Source organism: Tachypleus tridentatus, chromosome 4, assembly GCF_004210375.1.
Source record: "Tachypleus tridentatus isolate NWPU-2018 chromosome 4, ASM421037v1, whole genome shotgun sequence".
NCBI lineage: Eukaryota > Metazoa > Arthropoda > Merostomata > Xiphosura > Limulidae > Tachypleus > Tachypleus tridentatus.
The window spans coordinates 7,730,623-7,755,060 of NC_134828.1; the positions used below are offsets into that span (position 1 = coordinate 7,730,623).

General features: G+C 27.5%; 1 long non-coding RNA gene across 2 annotated transcripts in view; it reads left to right on the top strand.

Moving 5' to 3' along the window:
- LOC143248528 (uncharacterized) overlaps nt 1-23,265 on the top strand; it is a 97,306-nt gene extending 74,041 nt beyond the window's left edge. Inside the window, exons 3-4 of one of the 2 annotated variants that reach the window (XR_013027037.1) lie at nt 22,112-22,228; nt 22,653-23,265. This is a non-coding gene — a long non-coding RNA (uncharacterized LOC143248528). Of the gene's footprint in view, nt 1-3,808; nt 4,125-22,111; nt 22,229-22,652 lie in introns of those variants that run through there. The other variant, XR_013027036.1, reaches the window with a different exon arrangement.
- The last annotated feature ends 1,173 nt before the right edge of the window (nt 23,266-24,438 follow it).

Below are 24,438 nucleotides of genomic sequence, written 5' to 3' on the forward strand. Positions count from 1 at the left end.
TCCCCTATATGAACACCACTATTACCTGTGTTGTAAATCCCCTATATGAACACCACTATTAGCTGTGTTGTAAATCCCCTATTCAAACACTACTATTAGTTGTGTTGTAAGTCCCCTATATGAACACCACTATTAGCTGTGTTGTAAATCCCCTATATAAACACCACTATTAGTTGTGTTGTAAGTCCCCTATATGAACACCACTATTAGCTGTGTTGTAAATCCCCTATATGAACACCACTATTAGTTGTGTTGTAAATCCCCTATATGAACACCACTATTAGTTGTGTTGTAAATCCCCTATATGAACACCACTATTCGCTGTGTTGTAAATCCCCTATATAAACACCACTATTAGTTGTGTTGTAAGTCCCCTATATGAACACCACTATTAGCTGTGTTGTAAATCCCCTATATGAACACCACTATTAGTTGTGTTGTAAATCCCCTATATGAACACCACTATTAGTTGTGTTGTAAATCTCCTATATGAACACCACTATTCGCTGTGTTGTAAATCCCCTATATGAACACCACTATTACCTGTGTTGTAAGTCCCCTATATAAACACCACTATTAGCTGTGTTGTAAATCCCCTATATGAACACCACTATTAGTTGTGTTGTAAATTCCCTATACAAACACTACTATTAGTTGTGTTGTAAGTCCCCTATATGAACACCACTATTAGCTGTGTTGTAAATCCCCTATATAAACACCACTATTAGTTGTGTTGTAAGTCCCCTATATGAACACCACTATTAGCTGTGTTGTAAATCCCCTATATAAACACCACTATTAGTTGTGTTGTAAGTCCCCTATATGAACACCACTATTAGCTGTGTTGTAAATTCCCTATACTAACACTACTATTAGTTGTGTTGTAAATCCCCTATATGAACACCACTATTAGCTGTGTTGTAAATCCCCTATATAAACACCACTATTAGTTGTGTTGTAAGTCCCCTATATGAACACCACTATTAGCTGTGTTGTAAATCCCCTATATGAACACCACTATTAGTTGTGTTGTAAATCCCCTATATGAACACCACTATAAGCTGTGTTGTAAATCCCCTATATGAACACTACTATTAGTTGTGTTGTAAATCCCCTATATGAACACCACTATTAGCTGTGTTGTAAATCCCCTATATAAACACCACTATTAGCTGTGTTGTAAATCCCCTATATAAACACCACTATTAGTTGGGTTGTAAGTCCCCTATATAAACACCACTATTAGCTGTGTTGTAAATTCCCTATACAAACACCACTATTAGCTGTGTTGTAAATTCCCTATACAAACACTACTATTAGTTGTGTTGTAAGTCCCCTATATGAACACCTCTATTAGCTGTGTTGTAAATCCCCTATATGAACACTACTATTAGTTGTGTTGTAAGTTCCCTATATGAACACCACTACTAGCTGTGTTGTAAATCCCCTATATGAACACCACTATTAGTTGTGTTGTAAATCCCCTATATGAACACCACTATTAGCTGTGTTGTAAATCCCCTATATAAACACCACTATTAGTTGTGTTGTAAATCCCCTATATGAACACCACTATTAGTTGTGTTGTAAATCCCCTATATGAACATTACTATTAGCTGTGTTGTAAATCCCCTATATAAACACCACTATTAGTTGTGTTGTAAGTCCCCTATATGAACACCACTATTAGCTGTGTTGTAAATCCCCTATATGAACACCACTATTAGTTGTATTGTACATCCCCTATATGAACACCACTATTAGCTGTGTTGTAAATCCCTTATATGAACACCACTATTACCTGTGTTGTAAATCCCCTATATGAACACCACTATTAGCTGTGTTGTAAATCCCCTATATAAACACCACTATTAGCTGTGTTGTAAATTCCCTATACAAACACTACTATTAGTTGTGTTGTAAATCCCCTATATGAACACCACTATTGGCTGTGTTGTAAATCCCCTATATAAACACCACTATTAGTTGTGTTGTAAATTCCCTATACAAACACCACTATTAGCTGTGTTGTAAATTCCCTATACAAACACTACTATTAGTTGTGTTGTAAATACCCTATATGAACACCACTATTAGCTGTGTTGTAAATCCCCTCTATGAACACCACTATTAGTTGTGTTGTAAATCCCCTATATGAACACCACTATTAGCTGTGTTGTAAATCCCCTATATGAACACCACTATTACCTGTGTTGTAAATCCCCTATATGAACACCACTATTAGCTGTGTTGCAAATCCCCTATATAAACACCACTATTAGTTGTGTTGTAAGTCCCCTATATAAACACCACTATTAGCTGTGTTGTAAATTCCCTATACAAACACCACTATTAGCTGTGTTGTAAATCCCCTATAAGAACACCACTATTAGCTGTGTTGTAAATCCCCTATATGAACACCACTATTAGTTGTGTTGTAAATCCCCTATATGAACACCACTATTAGTTGTGTTGTAAATCCCCTATATGAACACCACTATTAGTTGTGTTGTAAATCCCCTAGATGAACACCACTATTAGCTGTGTTGTAAATTCCCTATATAAACACTACTATTAGTTGTGTCGTAAATTCTCTATGTAAACAGCTCTTTTAGCTGTGTTGTGAATCCCCTTCATAGATCCACTGTTATGTGGTGTTTTAACAGCAACAAATAAAAATATCTCTAAATATGTAGTTCTGGCTTTATTTATATATTAAAAGATACTTCATGTAATTCTGGCTTTATTTATATATTAAAAGATACTTCATGTAATTCTGGCTTTATATATTAAAAGATACTTCATGTAGTTTTGGCTTTATTTATATATTAAAAGATACTTCATGTAGTTCTGGCTTTATTTATATATTAAAAGATACTTCATGTAGTTCTGGCTTTGTTTATTTATTAAAAGATACTTCATGTAGTTCTGGCTTTATTTTATATTAAAAGATACTTCATGTAGTTCTGGCTTTATTTATTTATTAAAAGGTACTTCATGTAGTTCTGGCTTTATTTTATATATTAAAAGATACTTCATGTAATTCTGGCTTTATATATTAAAAGATACTTCATGTAATTCTGGCTTTATTTATATATTAAAAGATACTTCATGTAGTTTTGGCTTTATTTATATATTAAAAGATACTTCATGTAGTTCTGGCTTTATTTATATATTAAAAGATACTTCATGTAGTTCTGGCTTTATTTATATATTAAAAGATACTTCATGTAGTTCTGGCTTTATTTTATATTAAAAGATACTTCATGTAGTTCTGGCTTTATTTATTTATTAAAAGATACTTCATGTTGTTCTGGCTTTATTTATATATTAAAATATACTTCATGTAGTTCTGGCTTTATTTATATATTGAAAGATACTTCATGTAGTTCTGGCTTTGTTTATTTATTAAAAGATACTTCATGTAGTTCTGGCTTTATTTTATATTAAAAGATACTTCATGTAGTTCTGGCTTTATTTATTAATTAAAAGATACTTCATGTAGTTCTGGCTTTATTTATATATTAAAAGATACTTCATGTAGTTCTGGCTTTATTTATATATTGAAAGATACTTCATGTAGTTCTGGCTTTATTTATATATATATACTTTATGGAATCTATTGATGTTAGTTTTAAATTAATTTATTGACGGATATGATTACGTTGAATGCTGAATAAACATTGTTCCTTCAGTTACATTTTTTACCGGATGATATTTCTTAACTGAGAAACATTTGTTTTTCATAAAAACTTTCCAAAATGTCTAATAGAAACTCATTGTTGGACTGTTTTGTGTTTTTCTTTAGCCCCCCAATGGCACGGTACTGTGTCTGTGGACATGTCAGCTAGAAACCTGTCTTTGGTTGGCAGAGCATAAATATTGTGCGTCATAATGAACAGTGTTGTATTTGGTAGTTAGACGATTTCTTGAGTTAAACAAATCAACAAGTTTATAAACTTTGATTTTTTATAAACGTAGCTGTGAAGTCTCTTATATTAAACTTAGATAAGTTCCATATCTTTTTTACACAATTCTATTGTTCGCGTGAATTTAAGTTTGTGCTACAAAGTTAACTTTCATTTTTGGTTCCCACCATTGTAAGTGCATCTATCGTAGTTTATATTCTTGTAGTAAATCGTCTTATTCTAAGAGTTTTTAGTAAATCGATAATAAATTGGCATGGGATCAGTTTGTGATGTCTTCTTTTTAAACGTTTCTTGTGTTTCGAATTAGTTTTATCATATATATATTAAGTACCGACTTCTCCCTTCTTAGGATGGTAAACCATGGCTCTAAAGGTTTTTTTATGTCGTACTGTCACACAGTTTTTTTCAACATAACAAATCGGACCATCACAAACAAGTATTACATGTATAATAGTGACCTATCACAATTTGGTCGTTCTTGTCGTGTCACAACACTAAGAACGAAGTAGTCGAGAGGCACCATCCAGTTTCTGTTAAGAGAAACAACCATAAACGTCTATACAGTTCTGGTAGAATTGTGTCATGTTTTTTATCTGCATGGACATAACCAAGGAATTTCTTTTAACTTTCTGACTGCATATGTTGTCTTATTGGCCATATCATCTAGTGTTAAAGCTTCAATGGTTTTCTTATTGGATTACATTAAATTCTTATTATATTTAACCTGGTGTCACGTTCATCCTTTGACACTGCTTTCAGGAATATTGTAGAGCGAAACTGGAAGTAGGTTCTATAAAAATGATGGCTTTGGTTAAATAAAACTGCTGTAAAGCTAAAAAACTACAAAAATGGACGATATGGTGTGGTTTGAATTTCGCGCAAAGCTACACGAGGGTTATATGCATTAGCCGTCCCTAATTTAGCAGTGTAAGACTAGAGGGAAGGCAGCTAGTCATCACCACCCAGCTCTTGGGCTACTCTTTTACCGACGAATAGTGGGATTGACCGTCACATTATAACGTCCCCACGGCTGAAAGGGCGAGCTTGTTTGGTGTGACCAGGATTCGAACCCGCGACTCTCGGATTACGAGTCGAATGGGAGGATATGTCCTACGATTCTGTCTTTTTTCTCTTGAAAAGTAGATGTCTACAGGGGTATTAGAGGAGGGGCCACTGGTCAAACAAAGGATTAGTGGATATTAATTGTTTTTAGATCATGTCCAGTCATCTCTAATGAAAGTTTCTCTTAGCTGTGTTCAAGTAGTCAAATGATTTGTCTTCATCTCTTTTTACAGTTGCAGGACTATCTCTTACGTGGTAGTTGTGTCTTCAAGGTGAAGGTAATTGGTTCTGAAACGACGTTATTAGGTGTGCCTGAATCCATATACTTTCATCTGATGTCTTCTTTTTTGTTTTGTTTTTAAGCAAAATACAAATAAATCACAACATATAATCGAATCAATAATTTATTGACAATAATGTATATGTTTCTGATTTTTAATAAGTACTTAATAACGTAGACAACCAACTTTATTGATTGGCTATTTTAATTACTCTCATTACAGAATGCATCCATGACGTCAGTGTTGTGGGTGCTTGTTGTTTATTATTAAACACACATTGCACTTTCTTTGTGTGCTATTCCATTGAACTTTAAAGTTCAATATTTCGTTTTGAAGAGAACTTCTTTCAACGTTTATTTCTTAGATTTTTCACTGAATAAACATTATTGAAGCTTGAGTTAGTTTTATAGTTTACTGACGATTCACCGTTATCAGAATAAATGGAAAAAAATTCCTTTCTTCCAGTAACAAACTGTGTATTCAAGCAATCACAACTTAAAGGAAACTGTAAAAGCCGAACTACATTTATGATTGGTCTCTGGTTTGCACAGCTATCACAGCATGAGTTTTAATTACTCTATAAGCACGTACACATTTCATAATGTTCGTGTTCACTGCGTTGGACGTGATATCCTTTCAATGGCAAGTTTCCAAAACCTTTTAAAGCTCACTGTAAGTAATATATATACTTAACGAATGGTCGAAATGGTATATGAGTTTACCGTATGATAGTAATACGCGTTGATGCAGGCAAGATACGATGAATCCCCTTAGAAGACCGTTTAAATGTCTCTGTAATATTAGTAAGTACATATAAGTTAACAAAACTATGGACGTTGTTTTTCTTATTACATTTCTCTCTTCCAAATTCTAGAATAATACATAAAAATTATTAAACCGAAATAACGTTGAGGAATAATCTCCGACGCATGTTTATTACATTTTTCAACCTTAAATATTTAGAGCGTTAGAACACCTTAAACGAGTTTTGTCCTTCGACTTAGATTAACACATCAATACAAGGAATAATCCATATCTTATTACGTTTATCTAGATCTACTTCATGCATTTCCTTTGTCAAGAAACTAACGAGAAACAAAAGAAAAAGAAATTTGTTAACAAGATGGTGGTCCTCTTAGTTAAAGTACTGAACTCCCCTTCCCCGGAACTGTGATAATGGTAATCCCCCCATTGTTAAAGTACTGAACTCCCCTTCCCCGGAACTGTGATTATGGTGATCCCCCCATTGTTAAAGTACTGAACTCCCCTTCCCCGGAACTGTGATAATGGTAATCCCCCCATTGTTAAAGTACTGAACTCCCCTTCCCCGGAACTGTGATTATGGTGATCCCCCGTAGTTATAGTACTGAACTCCCCTTCCCCGGAACTATGATAATGGTGATCCCCCGTAGTTAAAGTACTGAACTCCCCTTCCCGGAACTGTGATAATGGTGGTCCCCCCGTATTTAAAGTACTGAACTCCCCTTCCCCGGAACTGTGATAATGGTGGTCTCCCCGTAGTTGAAGTACTGAACTCCCCTTCCCCGGAACTGTGATAATGTTGGTAGTGTGCGTCCTTACAACTTTTATTAATATAGAGAACAATGTTTCGACTTTCTTAGGTCATCTTCAGAAGGTCGAAACGTTGTTCTGTACTTTATTTTAATAAAAGTTTTAATACCCATACCAGCTGTATTGAGAATACAATTTCACTTCAGGTGGGTTTCGCCCGGCATGGCCAAGCGTGTTAAGACGTGCGACTCGTAATCTGAGGGTCGCGGGTTCACATCCCCGTCGCGCCAAACATGTTCGCCCTCCCAGCCGTGAGGGCGTTATAATGTGACGATCAATCCCACTATTCGTTGGTAAAAGAGTAGCCCAAGAGTTGGCGGTGGGTGGTGATGACTAGCTGCCTTCCCTCTAGTCTTAAACTGCTAAATTAGGGACAGCTAGCACAGATAGCCCTCGAGTAGCTTTGTGCGAAATTTAAAAACAAACAATCAGGTGGGTTTCCAAGCATCACGAAACGAAGAGACACCAAGAAAACATAAGGAGTTTTTGATATTTTAAATGTACATATCACACTGTAATATTATTTTCTAACATTGGTGAATGCTAATTGTTACACAGAACGCTCTGTTTCTTAGCTGAAAATAATAAAAAGTTCTCAGAGAACACCATTGTATAGAAGTGGAGATGCTTCGATTAAGTTATTCAGGATTTTTCAATTATAGAATCTAGAAAGCAGTTATTTTAATTTCAAAATACATCCAAGTTTTGTTTTGTTTCAAAAGATAAACATTTATTTTACAGTTTAGCATTGTTTTATTGTAAATTACACACACACATATATATATGGGGCACCTGCATAACGTAATATTTATATAACCCTTGTAACTTCCTAACTCAATGTTAAAATCATAAAATAGAGTTTCTATTAACAGGAAAGACATCTCATGAATATATTATCCATAAATTAGAATTTTTTTGGACATTGTTTCTATACATTAGAGTTTTTATTAAAGACACATAGTTCTATACATTAGAGTTTATATTAAAGACACATAGTTCTATACATTAGAGTTTTTATTAAAGACACATAGTTCTATACATTAGAGTTTTTATTAAAGACACATAGTTCTATACATTAGAGTTTTTATTAAAGACACATAGTTCTATACATTAGAGTTTTTATTAAAGACACATAGTTCTATACATTAGAGTTTTTATTAAAGACACATAGTTCTATACATTAGAGTTTTTATTAAAGACACATAGTTCTATACATTAGAGTTTTTATTAAAGACACATAGTTCTATACATTAGAGTTTTTATTAAAGACACATAGTTCTATACATTAGAGTTTTTATTAAAGACACATAGTTCTATACATTAGACATTTAACAAACACAGTTTTTGTTACAAATATTTACAAAATCACTTTAGTCTCTATATTAGAATATTTATAAAATCACTTTAGTCTCTATATTACAAGTATTTATAAAATCACTTTAGTCTTTATATTACAAGTATTTATAAAATCACTTTAGTCTCTATTTTACAAATATTTATAAAATCAGATTATTCTCTACATTACAAATAATTATAAAATCACTTTAGTCTATATTACAAGTATTTATAAAATCATTTTAGTCTCTATATTACAAATATTTATTAAATCACTTTATTTTAGAAATATTTATGAAATCACTTTAGTCTGTATATTACAAATATTTATAAAATCACTTTAGTCTCTATATTACAAGTATTTATAAAATCACTTTAGACTCTATATTACAACTATTTATAAAATCACTTTAGTCTCTATATTACACGTATTTATAAAATCACATTAGTCCCTATATTACAAATATTTATAAAATCAGATTATTCTCTACATTACAAATAATTATAAAATCACTTTAGTCTATATTACAAGTATTTATAAAATCACTTTAGTCTCTATATTAATATTTATAAAATCACATTAGTCCCTATATTACAAATATTTATAAAATCAGATTATTTTCTATATTACAAATATTTACAAAATCACTTTAGTCTTTATATTACAAATATTTATAAATTCAGATTAGTCGTATATTATAAATATTTGCAAAATCACATTATTCCCTATATTACAAATATTTATAAAATCAGAGTATTCTCTATATTAGAAATATTTACAAAATCACATTAGTCCCTTTATTACAAATGTTTAGAAAAATCACTTTACTCTCTATATTACAAATATTTATAAAATCATTTTAGTCTCTATATTACAAATATTTATAAAATCATTTTAGTTTCTATTTTACAAATATTTATAAAATCACTTTGGTCTCTATATTACAATTGTTTATAAAATCACTTTAGTCTATATTACAAGTATTTATAAAATCACTTTAGTCTCTATATTAATATTTATAAAATCACATTAGTCCCTATATAACAAATATTTATAAAATCAGATTATTCTCTACATTACAAATATTTACAAAATCACATTAGTTTCTATATTACAAATATTTACAAAATCACTTTAGTCTCTATATTACAAGTATCTATAAAATCACTTTAGTCTATATTACAAATATAAAATTACTCTAGTCTCTATATTACAAGTATTTATAAAATCACTTTAGTCTCTATATTACAAAAATTTATTAAATCACTTTATTTTAGAAATATTTATGAAATCACTTTAGTCTGTATATTACAAATATTTATAAAATCACTTTTGTTTCTATATTGCAAATACTTATAAAATCACTTTAGTCTCTATATTACAAGTATTTATAAAATCACTTTAGACTCTATATTACAACTATTTATAAAATCACTTTAGTCTCTATATTACACGTATTTATAAAATCACATTAGTCCTATGTTACAAATATTTATAAAATCAGATTATTCTCTACATTACAAATATTTACAAAATCACATTAGTCCCTATATTAATATTTATAAAATCACATTAGTCACTATATTAATATTTATAAAATCACATTAGTCTCTGTATTACAAATATTTATAAAATCAGAATATTCTATACATTACAAATATTTAAAAAATCACATTAGTGTCTATATTACAAATATTTACAAAATCACATTAGTCCCTATATTAATATTTATAAAATCACATTAGTCCCTATATTAATATTTATAAAATCACATTAGTCCCTATATTACAAATATTTATAAAATCAGATTATTTTCTATATTACAAATATTTACAAAATCACTTTAGTCTTTATATTACAAATATTTATAAATTCAGATTAGTCGTATATTATAAATATTTACAAAATCACATTATTCCTATATTACAAATATTTATAAAATCAGAGTATTCTCTATATTAGAAATATTTACAAAATCACATTAGTCTCTTTATTACAAATGTTTAGAAAAATCACTTTAGTCTCTATATTACAAATATTTATGAAATCAGATTATTTTCTATATTACAAATATTTACAAAATCACTTTAGTCTTTATATTACAAATATTTATAAATTCAGATTAGTCGTATATTATAAATATTTACAAAATCACATTATTCCCTATATTACAAATATTTATAAAATCAGATTATTCTCTATATTACAAATATTTATAAAATCAGAGTATTCTTTATATTACAAATATATACAAAATCACATTAGTCCCTTTATTACAAATATTTAGAAAAATCACTTTAGTCTCTATATTACAAATATTTATAAAATCACTTTAGTCCCTATATTACAAATATTTATAAAATCATTTTAGTCTCTATTTTACGAATATTTATAAAATCATTTTAGTCTCTATTTTACAAATGTTTATAAAATCACTTTATCCTCTATATTAGAAATATTTATAAAATCACTTTAGTCTCTATATTAGAAATATTTATAAAATCACTTCAGTCTCTATATTACAAGTATTTATAAAATAACTTTAGTCTCTATATTACAAGTATTTATAAAGTCACTTTAGTCTCTATATTACAAGTATTTATAAAATCACTTTAGTCTCTATTACAAATATTTATAAAATCACTTTAGTCTCTATATTACAAGTATTTATAAAATCACTTTAGTCTCTATATTGCAAGTATTTATAAAATAACTTTAGTCTCTATTTTAGAAATATTTATAAAATCACTTTAGACTCTATATTACAAATAATTATAAAATCACTTTAGTCTCTATATTACAAATATTTATAAAATCACTTTAGTCACTATATTAATATTTATAAAATCACATTAGTCTCTGTATTACAAATATTTATAAAATCAGAATATTCTATACATTACAAATATTTAAAAAATCACATTAGTGTCTATATTACAAATATTTACAAAATCACATTAGTCCCTATATTAATATTTATAAAATCACATTAGTCCCTATATTAATATTTATAAAATCACATTAGTCCCTATATTACAAATATTTATAAAATCAGATTATTTTCTATATTACAAATATTTACAAAATCACTTTAGTCTTTATATTACAAATATTTATAAATTCAGATTAGTCGTATATTATAAATATTTACAAAATCACATTATTCCCTATATTACAAATATTTATAAAATCAGAGTATTCTCTATATTAGAAATATTTACAAAATCACATTAGTCTCTTTATTACAAATGTTTAGAAAAATCACTTTAGTCTCTATATTACAAATATTTATGAAATCAGATTATTTTCTATATTACAAATATTTACAAAATCACTTTAGTCTTTATATTACAAATATTTATAAAATCACTTTAGTCTTTATATTACAAGTATTTATAAAATCACTTTAGTCTCTATTTTACAAATATTTATAAAATCAGATTATTCTCTACATTACAAATAATTATAAAATCACTTTAGTCTATATTACAAGTATTTATAAAATCATTTTAGTCTCTATATTACAAATATTTATTAAATCACTTTATTTTAGAAATATTTATGAAATCACTTTAGTCTGTATATTACAAATATTTATAAAATCACTTTAGTCTCTATATTACAAGTATTTATAAAATCACTTTAGACTCTATATTACAACTATTTATAAAATCACTTTAGTCTCTATATTACACGTATTTATAAAATCACATTAGTCCCTATATTACAAATATTTATAAAATCAGATTATTCTCTACATTACAAATAATTATAAAATCACTTTAGTCTATATTACAAGTATTTATAAAATCACTTTAGTCTCTATATTAATATTTATAAAATCACATTAGTCCCTATATTACAAATATTTATAAAATCAGATTATTTTCTATATTACAAATATTTACAAAATCACTTTAGTCTTTATATTACAAATATTTATAAATTCAGATTAGTCGTATATTATAAATATTTGCAAAATCACATTATTCCCTATATTACAAATATTTATAAAATCAGAGTATTCTCTATATTAGAAATATTTACAAAATCACATTAGTCCCTTTATTACAAATGTTTAGAAAAATCACTTTACTCTCTATATTACAAATATTTATAAAATCATTTTAGTCTCTATATTACAAATATTTATAAAATCATTTTAGTTTCTATTTTACAAATATTTATAAAATCACTTTGGTCTCTATATTACAATTGTTTATAAAATCACTTTAGTCTATATTACAAGTATTTATAAAATCACTTTAGTCTCTATATTAATATTTATAAAATCACATTAGTCCCTATATAACAAATATTTATAAAATCAGATTATTCTCTACATTACAAATATTTACAAAATCACATTAGTTTCTATATTACAAATATTTACAAAATCACTTTAGTCTCTATATTACAAGTATCTATAAAATCACTTTAGTCTATATTACAAATATAAAATTACTCTAGTCTCTATATTACAAGTATTTATAAAATCACTTTAGTCTCTATATTACAAAAATTTATTAAATCACTTTATTTTAGAAATATTTATGAAATCACTTTAGTCTGTATATTACAAATATTTATAAAATCACTTTTGTTTCTATATTGCAAATACTTATAAAATCACTTTAGTCTCTATATTACAAGTATTTATAAAATCACTTTAGACTCTATATTACAACTATTTATAAAATCACTTTAGTCTCTATATTACACGTATTTATAAAATCACATTAGTCCCTATGTTACAAATATTTATAAAATCAGATTATTCTCTACATTACAAATATTTACAAAATCACATTAGTCCCTATATTAATATTTATAAAATCACATTAGTCACTATATTAATATTTATAAAATCACATTAGTCTCTGTATTACAAATATTTATAAAATCAGAATATTCTATACATTACAAATATTTAAAAAATCACATTAGTGTCTATATTACAAATATTTACAAAATCACATTAGTCCCTATATTAATATTTATAAAATCACATTAGTCCCTATATTAATATTTATAAAATCACATTAGTCCCTATATTACAAATATTTATAAAATCAGATTATTTTCTATATTACAAATATTTACAAAATCACTTTAGTCTTTATATTACAAATATTTATAAATTCAGATTAGTCGTATATTATAAATATTTACAAAATCACATTATTCCCTATATTACAAATATTTATAAAATCAGAGTATTCTCTATATTAGAAATATTTACAAAATCACATTAGTCTCTTTATTACAAATGTTTAGAAAAATCACTTTAGTCTCTATATTACAAATATTTATGAAATCAGATTATTTTCTATATTACAAATATTTACAAAATCACTTTAGTCTTTATATTACAAATATTTATAAATTCAGATTAGTCGTATATTATAAATATTTACAAAATCACATTATTCCCTATATTACAAATATTTATAAAATCAGATTATTCTCTATATTACAAATATTTATAAAATCAGAGTATTCTTTATATTACAAATATATACAAAATCACATTAGTCCCTTTATTACAAATATTTAGAAAAATCACTTTAGTCTCTATATTACAAATATTTATAAAATCACTTTAGTCCCTATATTACAAATATTTATAAAATCATTTTAGTCTCTATTTTACGAATATTTATAAAATCATTTTAGTCTCTATTTTACAAATGTTTATAAAATCACTTTATCCTCTATATTAGAAATATTTATAAAATCACTTTAGTCTCTATATTAGAAATATTTATAAAATCACTTCAGTCTCTATATTACAAGTATTTATAAAATAACTTTAGTCTCTATATTACAAGTATTTATAAAGTCACTTTAGTCTCTATATTACAAGTATTTATAAAATCACTTTAGTCTCTATTACAAATATTTATAAAATCACTTTAGTCTCTATATTACAAGTATTTATAAAATCACTTTAGTCTCTATATTGCAAGTATTTATAAAATAACTTTAGTCTCTATTTTAGAAATATTTATAAAATCACTTTAGACTCTATATTACAAATAATTATAAAATCACTTTAGTCTCTATATTACAAATATTTATAAAATCACTTTAGTCACTATATTAATATTTATAAAATCACATTAGTCTCTGTATTACAAATATTTATAAAATCAGAATATTCTATACATTACAAATATTTAAAAAATCACATTAGTGTCTATATTACAAATATTTACAAAATCACATTAGTCCCTATATTAATATTTATAAAATCACATTAGTCCCTATATTAATATTTATAAAATCACATTAGTCCCTATATTACAAATATTTATAAAATCAGATTATTTTCTATATTACAAATATTTACAAAATCACTTTAGTCTTTATATTACAAATATTTATAAATTCAGATTAGTCGTATATTATAAATATTTACAAAATCACATTATTCCTATATTACAAATATTTATAAAATCAGAGTATTCTCTATATTAGAAATATTTACAAAATCACATTAGTCTCTTTATTACAAATGTTTAGAAAAATCACTTTAGTCTCTATATTACAAATATTTATGAAATCAGATTATTTTCTATATTACAAATATTTACAAAATCACTTTAGTCTTTATATTACAAATATTTATAAATTCAGATTAGTCGTATATTATAAATATTTACAAAATCACATTATTCCCTATATTACAAATATTTATAAAATCAGATTATTCTCTATATTACAAATATTTATAAAATCAGAGTATTCTTTATATTACAAATATATACAAAATCACATTAGTCCCTTTATTACAAATATTTAGAAAAATCACTTTAGTCTCTATATTACAAATATTTATAAAATCACTTTAGTCCCTATATTACAAATATTTATAAAATCATTTTAGTCTCTATTTTACGAATATTTATAAAATCATTTTAGTCTCTATTTTACAAATGTTTATAAAATCACTTTATCCTCTATATTAGAAATATTTATAAAATCACTTTAGTCTCTATATTAGAAATATTTATAAAATCACTTCAGTCTCTATATTACAAGTATTTGTAAAATAACTTTAGTCTCTATATTACAAGTATTTATAAAGTCACTTTAGTCTCTATATTACAAGTATTTATAAAATCACTTTAGTCTCTATTACAAATATTTATAAAATCACTTTAGTCTCTATATTACAAGTATTTATAAAATCACTTTAGTCTCTATATTGCAAGTATTTATAAAATAACTTTAGCCTCTATTTTAGAAATATTTATAAAATCACTTTAGACTCTATATTACAAATAATTATAAAATCACTTTAGTCTCTATATTACAAATATTTATAAAATCACTTTAGTCTCTATATTAATATTTATAAAATCACATTAGTCCCTATATTACAAATATTTATAAAATCAGATTATTTTCTATATTACAAATATTTATAAAATCACTTTAGTCTCTATATTACAAATATTTATAAAATCACTTTAGTCTCTATATTACAAATATTTATAAAGTCACTTTAGTCTCTATATTACAAATATTTATAAAATCACTTTAGTCTCTATATTACAAAAATTTATTAAATCACTTTATTTTAGAAATATTTATGAAATCACTTTAGTCTGTATATTACAAATATTTATAAAATCACTTTTGTTTCTATATTGCAAATACTTATAAAATCACTTTAGTCTCTATATTACAAGTATTTATAAAATCACTTTAGACTCTATATTACAACTATTTATAAAATCACTTTAGTCTCTATATTACACGTATTTATAAAATCACATTAGTCCCTATGTTACAAATATTTATAAAATCAGATTATTCTCTACATTACAAATATTTACAAAATCACATTAGTCCCTATATTAATATTTATAAAATCACATTAGTCACTATATTAATATTTATAAAATCACATTAGTCTCTGTATTACAAATATTTATAAAATTACTCTAGTCTCTATATTACAAGTATTTATAAAGTCACTTTAGTCTCTATATTACAAGTATTTATAAAATCACTTTAGTTTCTATATTAGAAATATTTATAAAATCACTTTATTCTCTATATTACAAGTATTTATAAAATCACTTTAATTCCTATATTACAAATATTTATAAACTCGCGTTTGTCCCTTTATTATTAGTAATTGCTAAGAAGTACACACTAAAACTCATTATCATTAGTATAACTTAATTGATAGAGAAAGTAATAATGGTTTATTATCTTGTTAGTGTAATAACTTAATATTTCAAAGGTTAGAATTTATTGTTTGTTGTTATATACAAAACTATACATGTTTGCATGCTTACTTCAGCGATTGAACTTCGAATTCAGCATTGTAAGTTTATTACTGAACTATTGGAGGGCATTTCAAAGTTATGAATATCAAAAGATATTTCTTGTAAGTTTCTTAAACAATCTGAATAAATATTCAAGTATTTAATAGCTGTCAATTGGCAGGAAGAACAAAGAGATATATTTGATACTTTGATTCTTTTTTGCCTGTGTATAATATCTCGTTTCAAACGTTTTAAGTATTTGTTGATAAATTTAATATGTCAAGAACTGTAAGGAAACGGGGTAAGTGTCAGCAGTAATGAAATTATTAATTATATTAATGAAACCAAGATACATGTGAAAATTATTATTTGTTTACTTTATTAAATATTATCAAAAACTGGGACAGGCTTTATGGAGATACTCGTGTTTTCAATTCTTTGCACAAGATGTTTGTGAAACGAAATATCTTTGGTTATAATTTTTATTACGCAATTCTTTCACGCCATTTGGTCATCGGTAAATGTACAGACTTGCAACCAAAATACAAGAAGTCCGATTCCTTGTTTTCTTGGTATTAATAAATCAACAATAGACGCTACCGATACGCGTTTCCAACATGCTGTCAGTTTTAAGTAACGTTACTACTGTTACCCGAGTTCTTCATCTGTTCTTTTTCCGTCGTTACGTTGTTTATGGACGTTCGAAACAAACACTCGACTTTTTGGAGTTGTGATAGTCCAGATATGAAAAAGGAATGTACGCCTGCTTTACGTTTCGCCAAAGATGTACACATTTCTGCTTGGCTATACATGTGTAAAATAAAAAAGCGAACTGCGTTACTGTTTCTTACCTTCATGTTTACCATTCAGTAAGAGCTTCACCGATGATTAGTGAGACGCCCCCTCAGTGTCATCGATACTTATGTATATATTCTACAATAATGGGGGAATTCCCACTGTTACAGAGACGTGTTTTTATGGAAGTGCTCACTGCATTCTTGCCAAGGTGACCTCTTCTGATGTTCACTTTGATTCAGCCCATACGCTTCACAGTTGTAATTTTCCCAACATTATCTATGGATCAGTTTGCAGGCACAAAGTTTGTAACTAGTTTTCGCATCTAGAAAATTTATAATATATGTATATTTCTTCTGGTACATTCCAGTGTAAGATGTGGACTGGAACTTACAACAGTATGTTCTGTTGTAGTTTCTTCATGACTGGACGCTAAGAATCATCTGTTGAACGTGTTGTGACAAAAGCTTGAAAACTGTGTGAGAGATTGTTGAAATGTGTCGGAACAGTTGCTCCTCAGTTCCAGTTACTGGTTAAGAATTCTGCATATTTAATAGAGTATAATGAACACAAGGTAGCGCCACTTTGAAGAATATTAAATCTAATTGGACTAAGCGAACAACGTTTCGATCTTCTACACAGTGCTTTCTCTACCCATACCAGCCGTTTTTATATATATATTTTCCTCTACAAGTGGGTTTTTCTCGTCTTCACGGATTAGTGGGTAGAAAAACTCTACTACCAACTGATTCATCCCTTCTTTCAACCTTTTTAGTCGCTAATTGTTTTCTTCACCGTCACGCTTCAAAAGTGGCTTTGAAAATACTATTTTTTTCACTGTTTATTATTTCTTTATCACGGGTGTGCACAGTTTTTCTCAGTGGGAAGGTAGGAGGTTCAAATTGTACCGAATATAGCCGAGCTCATTGTGGTGAGAATTGTAAAAGATAAAGAAGAGAGGTCAAGGCCTATGAAAGGTCAGAAGTTTCAGAACGCTCAAAAAGCCGCCCAAGGCATTTCCAAGTGCTAGTGGTGCTTTAATTTAAATGCCTAAAGTGATCGGATTAATGTAATTTTTGTTATATTATATACCACGTAATTTAAGGACAACAAAAAACTCGTCGGTTAATCTGGGCTTTCCCATCCACTATACTTCGCTCTAAAATAAAAACAAAACCGGTTCTTATCATTCCAATATTTATCGAGTTTTTATTTAAACTTCCTAAACTTTACAGCATACACTACATCTAAAGGTCAACCACACTGTTAGACTAATAAAACTGTCTTAGCTTAAAAATGGTCTAACGCTGCCAATATATGTATTTGTATCCAGTAGTCCTATCATCAAGTATGAATTAAAGAGATGGTACACCAAACCTATAAATTAAAGAGATGCTACACCAAACCTATAAATTAAAGAGATGCTACACCAAACCTATAAATTAAAGAGATGGTACACCAAACCTATAAATTAAAGAGATGCTACACCAAACCTATAAATTAAAGAGATGGTACACCAAACCTATAAATTAAAGAGATGGTACACCAAACCTATGAATTAAAGAGATGGTACACCAAACCTATAAATTAAAGAGATGGTACACCAAACCTATAAATTAAAGAGATGGTACACCAAACCTATAAATTAAAGAGATGCTACACCAAACCTATAAATTAAAGAGATGCTACACCAAACCTATAAATTAAAGAGATGCTACACCAAACCTATAAATTAAAGAGATGCTACACCAAACCTATAAATTAAAGAGATGGTACACCAAACCTATAAATTAAAGAGATGGTACACCAAACCTATAAATTCCCATAACAACCTCAAACACTTCAATCACATTCGTCTCTAACTCTTCTCTTCTCACGAGAAACTAAACATGCTCGCCTTTTCAGCCGTGGGGCCGTTATAATGTGACGGTCAATCCGTATAATTATATAACTATAATAATATAGTTGTGTCTTTCTGACAACATATTAATTGAAATAATAGCAATATAGTTGTGTCTTTCTAACAAAATACTTATAGAAATAATAATAATATAGCTGTGTCTTTCTGGTAAAAAAATTAATTGAAATAGTAATATAGTTGCCTTTCACGCAATATACTCATTGAAATAATAATAATACAGATTTGTCTTTCTGACTATATATTAATTCAAATAATAATAATATAGTTGTGTCTCTAACAAAATATTAACAGAAATAATATAGTTGTGTCTCTACCAAAATATTAACAGAAATAATATAGTTGTGTCTTTCTAACAAAATGTTAATAGGTATAATAATAATATACTTGTGTCTTTCTAACAAAGTATTAATAGAGATAATAATAATATAGTTCTGTCTTCCCAACAAAATATTAATAGGAATAATATAGTTGTGTCTTTCTAACAAAATATTTATAGGAATAATAATGATAGAGTTGTGTCTTTCTGACAATATATTAATAGCAATAATAATGATGTAGTTGTGGCTTTTCTAAGAAAATATTAATAGGGATATTAATAATATAGATTATATTTCTACGAAAAGATTAATAGGGATATTAATAATATAGATGTATATTTCTAACAAAATATTGATACCAATAAAAATGATATAGTTGAGATTTTTTCTAACAAAATATTAATAGTGATAATAATAATATCTGTGTCTTTCTAGTAAAAAAATAATCGAAATAATAATATAGTTGCTTTTTTGACAATTAATGTAGTTGAGTCTTTCCAATAAAATACTAATAGGAATATAATGATATAATCCTATCTTTCTAACATAATATTAATAATAATAATATAGTTGTGTTTTTCTAACAGAATATTAATAATAATAATATAGTTGTGTTTTTCTAACAGAATATTAATAATAATAATATAGTTGTGTCTTTCTAACAGAATATTAATAATAATAATATAGTTGTGTTTTTCTAACAGAATATTAATAATAATAATATAGTTGTGTTTTTCTAACAGAATATTAATAATAATAATATAGTTGTGTTTTTCTAACAGAATATTAATTGAAATAATAATATAGTTGTCTTTCTGACAATATATTAATTGATATAATAATAATATAGTTGTGTCTGTCTGGGAAAAATTAATCGAAATAATAATATACTTGCGTTTTTGACAACATATTAATTGATGTAATAATATAGTTGTATTTGTGAAAATATATTAATTTAAATAATAATAATATAGTTGTGTCTTTCTAACAAAATATTGATAAGGATAATAATAATATAGTTGTGTCTTTCTAAATAATATTAATAATGATAATAATATAGTTGTGTCTTTCTGACAATATATTAATTGATATAATAATAATATAGTTGTGTCTTTCTAAAAAATATTGAAAATGATAACAATGATATTGTTGTGTCTTTCTGACAATATATTAATTGAAATAATTATAAAAAGTTGTATCTTTTTAACAAAATATTTATAGTAATAATAATGATATAGTTGTGTATTTCTGACAAAATATTAATAGGTATAATAATATCTCCCGCTGGTACAGTGGTAAGTTTATTGATTTACAACGCTAAAGTCAGGGGTTCAATTACCCTATGTGGACTCAGCTGATAGCTGAATGTGGTTTTGGTATAAGTACACATACACTGGGAATAGTAATAATTTGGTTGGTTCTTTCTGATAAAATATTGATAAGAATGATAGTAATATAGTTGCTTCTTTGTAACAAAATATTAATATGAATAATAATAATATACGGCCTGGCATGGCCAAGCGTGTTAAGGCGTGCGACTCGTAATCCGAGGGTCGCGGGTTCGAATCTCGGTCGCACCAAACATGCTCGCCCTTCCACCCGTGGGGACGTTATAATGTGACAGTCAATCCCACTATTCCTTGGTAAAAGAGTAGCTCAAGAGTTGGCGGTGGGTGGTGATGACTAGCTGCCTTCCCTCTAGTCTTACACTGCTAAATTAGGGACGGCTAGCACAGATAGCCCTCGAGTAGCTTTGTGCGAAATTCCACAACAAAACAAATAATAAAATAGGTGTATGTTTCTAACAAAGCTTTATTGAAAACTACTCGAAAGAGGTTTCGTATTTATTTAGTTATCTCATTTTGATGGAACCATAATGATTTGTTTATGGTTATTCGTTATTCCTGTATTTTTATGTTGGTTTTTATTGACGCCTGATACTACAAAATATTCTGCATATGTTTCACATATTGAATGAATAGTTTTCATGTATGAATCAGTTATTTGTATTTAAACTACAATTAAGTGAAAACTAACTTCTATAGAGTTAATGTCTTTGAAATAAATTATATAAAATTTAATTAATTAACACTTACAGTTTTTAATATTTTACACCTTGAAAATTAAATAATTTTTAATCTGCCTACTTGTGGATCAGTAGTAAAACTGATGTTTATAATGGAAAAAATGCGGTTTTAGAGCACAGACAGCACATTGTGTAGGTTCGTGCTTCATAGAAACAAACCAGCAATTGGAACCAAGCATGTAACAATTATTTGATGTCCTAATTTTATATTAAATCACAATGATTAAGGTAGAGGAGTTTGTTTGTTGTTAGGGTGCTCGAGATCGAAACCTGGTGGTAAATCTGTTTACTATTTTAGTAGTGAGGGCGGTGTACTGTGACGGTGATTTCCACTAATCATTGTTAAAATTAGTGCGGGCCAAAGTCATATCCTTAGTAGCTTTGCCTTGAAAAAAGCAATTCGTTTGAAAAATATTAATTTTATTCCAGATGTAATAAAATGAATTCCATGTTTATATGTATTAAACAATATGCCTAACCCTTAAAAATTTTATTTTTATTTTAACATTTCAAAATTTACGAACCGGAAGTATCAGAACACCAGAAGTGTCAGAACACCGGAAGTATCAGAACACCAGAAATATCAGAACACTGATCTTTTGTGAATTAGATGATTTATTTCAATAGAACAGGAATTTCAGTGACAGGTTAGTTCTTTAATATTAATTATAATATAGTATTATAAAAGTGTATTCACTGAAAGACAACATAGAAAACATAAAGAGGTGCCTATAAACTGAACTTAACCCCTGTATGTTATTATCGATTATTGTTATTTATTTATTTGCATTGGTTAATATTATCTCTCTAAACAGATCATCCACCTAATTATCAGTTTATTAATATGATCCAACTGATTGTATTATGAGTTTTTATTTCTTTTCTTCCATCATCAAGTTATGTGTACTATTTTTCACAAGCTATAAAGTTTGAACCGTATTGTGGTTAAAAATAGTTGTACTCTCGCCGAGCTAAAAAACTTCTTAAACTCTAATTTCTCTTACGTTTCTCGTGCCTCCTTGCTTTATTCGTGTTGTATCATAAATTAACGCTGTGATGGCTTCTCCCTAGGATTCACGCCTGTGGTACTTGATGCACAGAATATATGGCAACATGTTGATGTTTTAAGAATCTAATTATTCACAGTTCATGGGTTTCCAACCAAACTATGAACGAACTTTATAACTCGAGGTACTGCCGTCAATTTTGTTTTAATCTACACAAGAACTACTTTTCAGTGACGAGTGGATGAGCTGAAACGACATGTAAGATTTAATAGCTATTAATATTAACATTTTTCTGTTAAACGAATAACTCTGTACAACATAAACTAAGCTTTAGGTCACAGTAAAGATGGTAGGATATAACTAAGTACATCAGTTTTCTACAATCAATTTATAAGCTTTCAGTCTGACTCTTACGAGTGGTATTTTTCTACAGTGTGCTATAAATCATTCCAGCCGAAACGTTTAGCTAAATACCGGAACGCATAGTCACTTCTTAGGGTGTGGAAAATTCCACAGTTTCGGTTCACAGTTTAATGTGTGAAATTGATTCCTATTTTAAGAAAACGATGTCTGAAAATTGCGCGAAGACTTTTAACCAATCAACGTAAAGTTATGAGCTATATTTTATGTTGTAATTTAGATGTTAAATAGAGAGTGCATGGCGTCAAGGTCGAAAGTGATAAAATGTTCTAGTATATTCGAAAAGTAAATTATAATTACGAGTCTCAATAAAGCATTAAAAAAAAAGTTTAGTTGTTTCGATTTTTAGCCACTAGAGGAAATCACGAAGCGAGGATCGTGTCTCCATACACAGTTACTTGATCGATAAGCTATGAATTTGTTAACACTAGTTTATCACGTAAATTAGTTTAGGGTGTTAGTGTGTTGTTTTTTACGTTGGAACCATTCGAAAATATGGTTTACAAAATGCAAAATGGTCAAGAGGGCAAAACCTTGACTAATAAATAAACTAATTTGTTATAGTTACGTGAATTATTTTTATTAAATAAGTTAATTGAACCTGCCAATAAAAGAAGGGACATTACAACAGTATTAAATTGGAGAGTCGAGAAATTTATTAAATTAGAATTTTGTCCTAAAATTTCATATTAGTCAAAAGCGCTCATATAACTTACTAAGAGGGCGAACAGTAATAAAATATATTCACCATTTAGAAATAATAGTAAATCCTTTTCTAACCTTAGTTGTTTTGTTTCTTTAGTTTTCAGTCTGAACAGAAAATAATGAATATGTTAATGATCTCATCGTGTGATTAACTTTAGAAATGATACGCCTGTATTTATTTATTTTTTAATCTGGAAACAGATGTTATGACACAGCAGTTCTAGGAATTATTAACATCTATAAACGAATGCCATATCGCTAGTGTACAGACACTGATGGATCTCTGTGGCAAAGCTTAATATTTCCGAGCTAATGAATCGAATACAAATCTGTGCGACATCACAAAGTTGTGGATGCGTTATAAAAGTGACAGTCAAACTATTACTTTGGGTTCTAGACTGCCTTCCCAGAGTTAGTCAATGTCTCAAAATGTGAGACAAGAGCAGACAATCTCAGTAAATTTGTCATAATTACGAAATACAAATACAAAAAGTGTTATATAATCCTTAAATTATGTTTATTTTAAAATAGAAAGAGAATAAATCAAAACTATATCTTGCAAGAACTGTTTAAAGATAAAGCATTATTCATTTCAAAGTAAGTCAAGGTTTCAACATCAAGTGATATACAGTTCATTTCTACATTCGGCTGAGTATCGTGTTATAATAGTGTTTGCACACACTTCACGAAAATCACAAACGACTTTTACAGTAACATAAATATGC